At 40.6% G+C, this 8,340-nt stretch overlaps 1 long non-coding RNA gene across 1 annotated transcript; it reads right to left on the reverse strand.

Annotated features, from left to right (window-relative positions):
* Positions 1-1,052: 1,052 nt before the first annotated feature.
* LOC147137859 (uncharacterized) lies at positions 1,053-3,903 on the reverse strand. The gene is made up of 2 exons (XR_015089363.1): positions 3,615-3,903; positions 1,053-3,171 (listed from the first exon to the last, which is right to left on the reverse strand). It is a non-coding gene; the product is annotated as an uncharacterized LOC147137859 (long non-coding RNA).
* Between the last annotated feature and the right edge of the window lie 4,437 nt (positions 3,904-8,340).

The following is an 8,340-nucleotide window of genomic DNA, read 5'->3' on the forward strand; positions in this document are numbered from 1 at the left end:
AAAACACTTTTGTACGTGGTATTTCACATTATATACACGCGAAACACATTTTTGTATGTGGTATTTGACATTATGCTGACGTAATTGTGGCATCAAACTAACGGCATAGCCGTCGAGCAAGTAAAACTATGTAAAAGTCCATCTCTGTGACAGTGACTCTCTAAGTTTGGCTGCACAATGAGCAGATGTCAGCTGTTACAGGACGTAAATAAAAATATTTTTTTTTTGGGTGTGAAATTGAAATTAATCTCCATAGTTACTGCTTTAAGTTTGACAGCCCTAATATATATATATATATATACATATATATATATATATATATATATATATATATATATATATATATAGGCCTATATTTTTTTTTCTTTCTAAAGTAAGACTAAGGTTAGCCCATCAATTGGTGTTCAGTAGCATGCGTTCAGTAACAGCTGCATTATTGTATTGTCTTCTCAAAAAAATAAAGCTCTTGTGAAAAATAATAAATAAAAAAATATATATACTGGTTAAAAGCAACCGTTTGAGTAAGTCATAGTAAAGTTAGAACCGAACGCAAGTGGACCGAATCAAACATACCATACCCAAACGTATTAATACACACACGTGTACCGTTACACACCTAGTTATTTCACAGTACAGACTGATGACGTGATATTACATTTTATTAAGGCACACAGTTGGAGAAAAAAGTCTGAGTGGTAAAGGTTTTTGCTTTCTTGTCAGAGCTGTGAAGCAATCAACATCCCATTGTCTGTTAGTGGCCACCCAGCTATGAGAAGATCGCAGAGTGAGAAAGTCATCAATGGACGAGCCATTCTGGGATATCATCAGTTTCAAAAAAATATTGAGTTGCAGTCTACCAGAAAGAAGACGCACGCAGGAGCCATATTGAGAAAAATACAGTTGCTGTGTGTGTAGAAAAAGTTTGCTTAATTGTAAACAAATGAGGTTTTGAAGAAAAAAAATGCAACTTTTAGGAAGAATTCCAGCGAAATCAGGCATTTCTGTCACGTGAGGAGCGGGATTTGGACCCATGACCAGACATGACACGGAAGTTGTAGCGTAAAAAGTTTTTATCAACGAAAATACTAAATAATTACAGAGAGCTGAAACTGGAAGAGAGTTTGCATCCTCACTTGAAGAAGTTTTGACGTACTGACAACGTGTCACTCAGAAACTCAAGCTTATAAACTGTCAGATATCAGGCTTATATGACATAATGAAGTAGAAAGCATAACCACGACCATAGCAACTGTATAGCAACTGATGAATCACGTAACAACCAGTGAAAACAGTACCCCCCCCCCCCCCCCAAGGGGCACCAAGTGGTCCCCAGAATCTAAAATAACAAAAGACAAACACGGTCAAAAATCAAAAACACAATGTACACTAAGGCAGTGTTTTTTCAAACTTTTTTGAGTCAAGGCAAATTTATTTCATTGAAAAAATCCCGCGGCACACCACCAGCTGAAATTGTGAAAAAAAAAAAAAGCTTATTTTAACAATATAAGTGTTATATTGTTTATATAAGCATTTTTTAACATTGAAGAATGACGTTATAATTATAATGTCTTGTATAGGAATTAAATAAACACAAAGAAAAAAGTTTTATAATGTTTCATATTGATACTTAGTGTGATGGGCCTGTTTGGATAAACACTAACACTAAACACTAATTCGCTTGTCTCTAAACACAGACAATTAGCTACCTGCGGCTGCTAATACCTGCTGGTATGGAAGAGTACTACAATGGAGTAAAGACATGATTACGATGCCAGGCGCTAGACCGCACAGGCACACAAATGAGATAATTTCCCACGGCACACCTGACTATCTCACACACCAGTGTGCCGCGACACAGAGTTTAGCAAAAAACACTCCACTAAATATACACTAGAAAACCAGCTGTACTTGTATCAAGACAGCAAACAGACAGCAGTCAGACGCGACAAAGACAGTGACCCAACAAAGACTGAAAGAAAAAAAAAGAAAAAATACAAACAGAAGAGACAATGAGCAACACTGGACGAGACACAAAGTATATAAAGGGAGCTGACTGGGTAACACAAAGAATCGGGTAAACGAGCACAGTTGGACAAAACCTACATGACTTGGGCTAAGACAGCAAACAAACATGCGACAAAAACAATGAACCAACAAAGACTGAAGAAAAGCAACGAACGAAATACAAACTGATGAGACGAGGAACACCTGGACAAGACACAAAGTGTTAGAGGAAGCTGATTGAGTAACTCAAAGGATCTGGTAGCCAAGCACAGGTGGACACAATAACCTAAAAAGAATCACGAGGAAAACATGAAACTAAATACTAAAGACTGAAAGCAAGGAACTAAATACAAACTGGTGAGACGAGGAACACCGGGAAAAGACACTAAGTGTTAGACGGAGCTCATTGAGTAACTAAAGAGATCCGGTAACCGAGCACAGGTGGAGACAATAACCTTTATTGAGTAACTCAAGGGGTCTAGTAACCGAGCACAGGTGGACACAATAATCTAACGTGACAAACACATATAAAAGAATCATGAGGAAAACATGAAACTAAATTCGAAAATCAAAATCAATAACAGAACAGAGAAGGCCAGATGAGAGGTTCTTGACGGGGCCAATCAGGTGGGCGACCTGAAGGCCAGACGAGTGGTTCTTGGCGGTGCCAATCCGGTGGCCATCCCGAAGGCCAGACGAGAGGTTCTTGATGGGGCCAGTCCGATGGCCGTCCAAAGGGCCACACACCTTGTGGCACCATAACAGAATAGGAAGGAGGCCGCAAAGCCTGCGCTGCCGCAGCAGAATCCAAGGGCAGCCAAAGGCCTTGCGCCGCCGTAGCAGAATCGGAAGGAGGCCGCAAAGCTTGCGGTGCCGTAGCTGAGTCAGAGGGCGGCCGAAGGTCTTGCGGGGTGTCGTAGCAGAATCAGAAGGAGGCTGCAAAGCTTGCGCTGCCATAGCAGAACCCAAGGGCAGCCGCAGAGCATGCGCCGCTGGAGCAGAATCAGAGGGCAGCCGCAGAGCTCGCGCCACCGGGGCAAAGTCAGAGGGAAGCCCAAGGCCTTACGCCGCCGGAGCAGGGTTGGAACCTGGTGGTGCCGAGGAGCAGGGACGGGGGCCTGCATTTGCCTTGACGGCCCTGACCGCACACCATTGCTTGAATAATGACTGGTGAAGTGATCGGGAAAACCAAAATCTGTGTCGAAATTTGAATCTGAAACTAAGGGATCATCACCGGAAAAACAAAAACTGATAAAGGCTTGAATAATGACTGGGGAAGGGACCAGGAAAACCAAAATCACCCAAAATCAATGTCAGAATCAGAATCAGAAAGGAGATTAACCAAATCGTGGCTATCTTCACAGTCAGGAAAATCAAAAACAAAACATCGGGTGTTAATCTAGAAGGGGAGCGTGCAAAACTAGGACAAGTAGATGGCAAAGATGAGAGGGACGTGGACGAGAAGACAGAGCTTAAACAAAGGGTGTGGTTGTGGGAGGCAGGCTGAGGGCAGTTTGAGGCAGACCGGGACGTGCGATGGCCTGAGCGACCCATTGTGGAGGAGCGACACGAGAGGTTCCCAGTGAAAAGGCAAAGCAGACAATCACTACCTGATTGGAGGTGGAGGGATGTTTAGGAGCAGGTGGTGATGTCTTTGGCTTGAGGGATTGTGTCAGAGTCGGCTGGGTCCACGACTGGTCAGTACCTTCTGTCACGTGAGGAGCGGGATTTGGACCCATACGCAGACATGACACGGAAGTTGTACAGTAAAAAGTCTTTGTCAACGAAAATACAAAGTAACAACAGAGAGCTGAAACTGGAAGAGAGTTTGCATCCTCACTCGAAGTTTTGACGCACTGACGTGTCACTCAGAAAATCAAGCTTATAAACTGTTAGATATCAGGCCTATATGACATAATAAAGGACAAAGCATATAAGGACCATAGCAACTGATAAATCACGTAAAAACCAGTCATAACAATTTGAGACTGCAACAATCACGTAAAAATGCCAGCGAAATCCTGGAGGTACTTCTAAGTGTACAGATGTAAGGATGGGTGTGCCATAGCTTCTACTGTGCAAAGGCTGTCGTGACACGAAAAGCCCCCACGCCCTATCTATAAAAAATGCAAATCCATAGCAACATATATCATTGCTTTGGGTATTTATTCATTTATTATGTTTTTATATTTCAACTTTTACATTTCATTGTTTATTGTTTTCACTTTAAAATGTTCATTTGTTTCTCTCCCCTCCTTCAAAACCGCAATGTCTGCCTCACCCAGTAGACCACCTCTGCTCACTACAGTCTCAACCAACTCTGCCTCTGCCTCGGCTAGTGGCTCCAGCCAATCTTCACCCCCCTGCATCCTAGTTGCCACAAACATACAGCACTCAAGATGGATGTCGTACTGCGCCCAATGCCGACACTGTATATGCACCTGACGGAGATCCTCTTACTGCACTCGGTCACTACTTACTGAAGAACAAATAATACCAACAGTTTTGCCAAAAGATGTCTGCTTGCCAAACACAATGAGCCTACCAAAGCAGCTCATCCCCAATGAGATCTTTCGTGCATCGTTCCCAGGAAAGATCCCACTTTCTGATCTAGTCTTAATATCACAGAGAGCTACAATCGTCACTTTTACTGGTGTAACAGAAGGTATGTATTGTTGAGGAATACATTGTCTCAATATTGATTTTTACAGGTTTCGTTCCTTTGTTAGAAGAATGAATTGATTTAGCTGTTTTGTGTTTTAATGTTTTAACAATCTAGTATAATCGGTTTTCCAATTTCACAAGGATGTTTTATTTGTCTAAAGAAATTGGGAAACATTCAATTAGATGCGCTATCTTCAAGACAATGATTTTTGTTTTTCTTTCTAGATGTAGCCACATACTGCAAACTGTGCAATACAGTGGTACCACTACTTACGAAATGGATTGGTTCTGGAAGAAATTTCTTAACTAGAAAATTTAGTAGAGACGTGTTTTCCATGTAAATGCCCTAATCCGTTCCAAGCGCCCCAGAATTCAGAAATAAATGTTTTATAAAGCATGAAAATGCATCAAAACATGTAACAAATGTTATGTTACAATTAGATTATTGCACAATAAATGAGAGTTGTGCATAATGTAAAAAACAAAGAATAGAGTCAAGAATAAAAATGATGGTCATTTACCTTTTGATTGCTGTCCTCATCCCTTTTTGCGACCTTTAATTCATGTTCTCTCTCAGAAGTGTTTGCCTGGCGTTTTGTAAAGAACTGATTTAAGAACGTGACGACTGTCGATACATTACGGTCATTCTTTGGCGAGATCAACCAAACACATCCCCCTTTCATACTTTTCTATTATCTCTTGCTTTGTTTGTATGAACAAAAAAAACAACAATTTTCTTCTTTTTTTCTTTTCCTCGTATCTCCATCACTTTCTTGGGGTCCATAGCGAATACTGTAAGTTCCGTAAGACTATCGTAACACCTCATGGCCCGAGGGGCGATTGACGAGGACGCTGCATTGACATATCTATCACATATCTATCTATCTACCTGTCTATCTATACACATAGACACATACGGTAGAGGTCCCTCTTAGCCAATGGGATGCCAGATGCTAGGTAATAGCCAATGGCAGAACAGCTATGAGTATGTTGTGTTCAGTAAACTCTGGAGCTGTGAGTAGCAGTCCATACAGTACTTTTACCTTTCGTGTCCTAAAATTTCTTTCAGAACAAGAGGCAATATTTTCCTGTTGAGGCGTTTCTTTACTTGAAAATTTCGTATGAAGATACGTTCCTAAGTAGAGGTACCACTGTACAATTGAGCACACGAACATTGAGGAGAGTGCAAGACGAAGGGCGTAAAAGAAAGAATTCAAAGTAAGTAAGAAATGAGTCAAAGCAGGAAAAGGAGCCAAATTTGGTCCCATTTTAATCATATTGATAACTCCAAAGCAGAGTGCATTGTCTGCAAGAGAAAAATTTCATGCAGAGGGTGAATATTTTCAATTTATATTTTGTTGTTTTGGATTTTTTTTCAGGGATTGTGTGTTGTGTTCCATAATGTATTTTTGTACATCTGTAAATAATTTAATTTATATATCGTGTGTTTATTTGTTGTTGCACTGAAAAGTAAATATTTCTAATTTACATTTTGTTGTGTTGCGTGTTTTTCAGGGATTCTGTGTTGCTTGACTAAAGTTGCTTAGTATAAAAAAGTTAAAAACTGTAGAGTGGAAAAATAAAGCCTATTATAATATATTAGTATAATCATTTTTTTAAATTAATTATTAATTAATTTAGTGCGTAATGTTACTTTATTATTGGTAATATAGCGATTAAAGGAACACAAAAATCTGAAGAGCCTGTTGGGAGCCGAATGACCGAATGCTCTTTTTAGTGAGCCAAGCCGAGGGAGCCGGTTCTCTAAAAAGCCAGAATTCCCATCACTAGACTCATTCGGACTAAGGTACTTGATAAGTAAAATACTTATATATGTATATAGTATAAATATATATATATGTATATATAAGTATATACATATATAGCATATATATCCTTTATACTACAAATACTATGGTATTTGCTGTGTATGGTAGCTTTTGAATCGTCCACTTAAGCTAGACAAAGTAACATAGGCCTACTTATTTCCTTTTTATTTGTTTATTGTTTATTCGGTCATCATGCAGTACATTCCACAAAATTCCCACTGTAACATTCAACAGTCAAATATTAGTGACAGACAGCAAGGAATATATGATACTGGTATAAACACCTAGATAAAGGCATTAGTGTTGTATTTCTTGTATAAGGCATAAATCTAATATAACGTTTTCATTTATAGGTCTTTTTAGGTCTTGCACTCAGCGAATCAATGTGAGCCCTGTGAGGCCCTGGTTCATCATTGCCAAAGCTTTAAAATGGGCAAAACATTTTAAAAATAGCAAACATATTTTGCCTGATCTTCTCTCATATGAACAATATTTGCTGTGTATGCAATATTAGAAGGCGTCAAACATTTTGCAGCATTTCAAATTTAGCCTTCAGACTTATCACTCAATCAGGATGTGATTCTCCAAGTGCAGTGTGCACACTGTTCTTGCATGGCTGGCATTGCAGATGCTGTTGAAGATTGAGGCAACAGTCCGCATCCGTGGAATAACGACAGTGACAGATGGATCTGCTTACTGAAAAATACCATCTGGCATTAATAATGTCTGTGCAGAGGTCGGCTATAAAATTGACTTTTCTTCTGCTGCAGTTCAGAGGAGTGCACTGGACAAAGTCATCAGCGGTGAGAGTCCCATTCCTGGCACAAGGACACGGGCCAGCAAATACACACCCACAGACACTCTGACAGATTTGGAGCCACTGTATTCTACGTTCAATATACAGAGGACAGTTTTTATGTCAACAGTAGACGGCCATTTTCATCAATATGCAGACCCTACTCAACCCACCTTAATCCCAAAACTCCTTCAAGAAACGCTGCGTGACCCACACTATGATGGAGCTAAACTGTCTGTTCTCCTTCAACACTGTGAGACTATTAAAAACATGTGAAAGCAGCACAAGCACAAAGAGTTGGGGCACATACCAAGCATCAGCATAAATCATTTGCCTGGTACGCAATACGGGCAGGGAGAGTAACTGCCTCTAATATGCATGCTGTTCTTACCACTAACCAGAGCTGGGCATTCCGTCCCGGGGCTGGACCGGTAGGTACCCTCCGGCCCGGTCGGATGCCCATTTTGGGGGCCGGGGGTGGGTTGTTGACAAATTTTTAAAAAGGAAATACACAGTACTTCTACCAGCCATCGCTACAGCACCGCACACCTTCTTCTTTCTCCAGTCTCGTCCTTATTTTCTCCACCCAGGGAGATTCTTGCTCTCTGGTTCACTTCACCAACCGTCCTTTTTCACACAATGTTCAACACTGCCCGATACTCTACTGTAAAATATCACATCCTAACATAAACTACACGTTAAATAAAGATCACCAATCAATTGCAATATCATCCATCCATCCATTATCTATACCGCTTTATCCTCACGAGGGTGCTGGAGCCTATCCCAGCTGTCTTTGGGCAGTAGGCGGGGTACACCCTCATCTGGTTGCCAGCCAATTGCAGGGCAAATTGCAATTTGGTTTGTCCCATACGGGACCTTAAATGTCCCGTATTTTGACTATCAACTCTTGCAAATACAGAAAACTGTAATCTACCGATCCTGTAATATAAGATGCTTTTAGTAAAGCTTTGGATGGCAATCGATTGTCAATAACCGACGGACACAGACTGGTTGTCAGTTCAATGTCTTTTACTTGTATACTTG

Source organism: Filicampus tigris, chromosome 13 (assembly GCF_054856515.1).
Source record: "Filicampus tigris isolate MCC_2025a chromosome 13, RoL_Ftig_1.0, whole genome shotgun sequence".
In the NCBI taxonomy this organism is placed as follows: Eukaryota; Metazoa; Chordata; class Actinopteri; order Syngnathiformes; family Syngnathidae; genus Filicampus; species Filicampus tigris.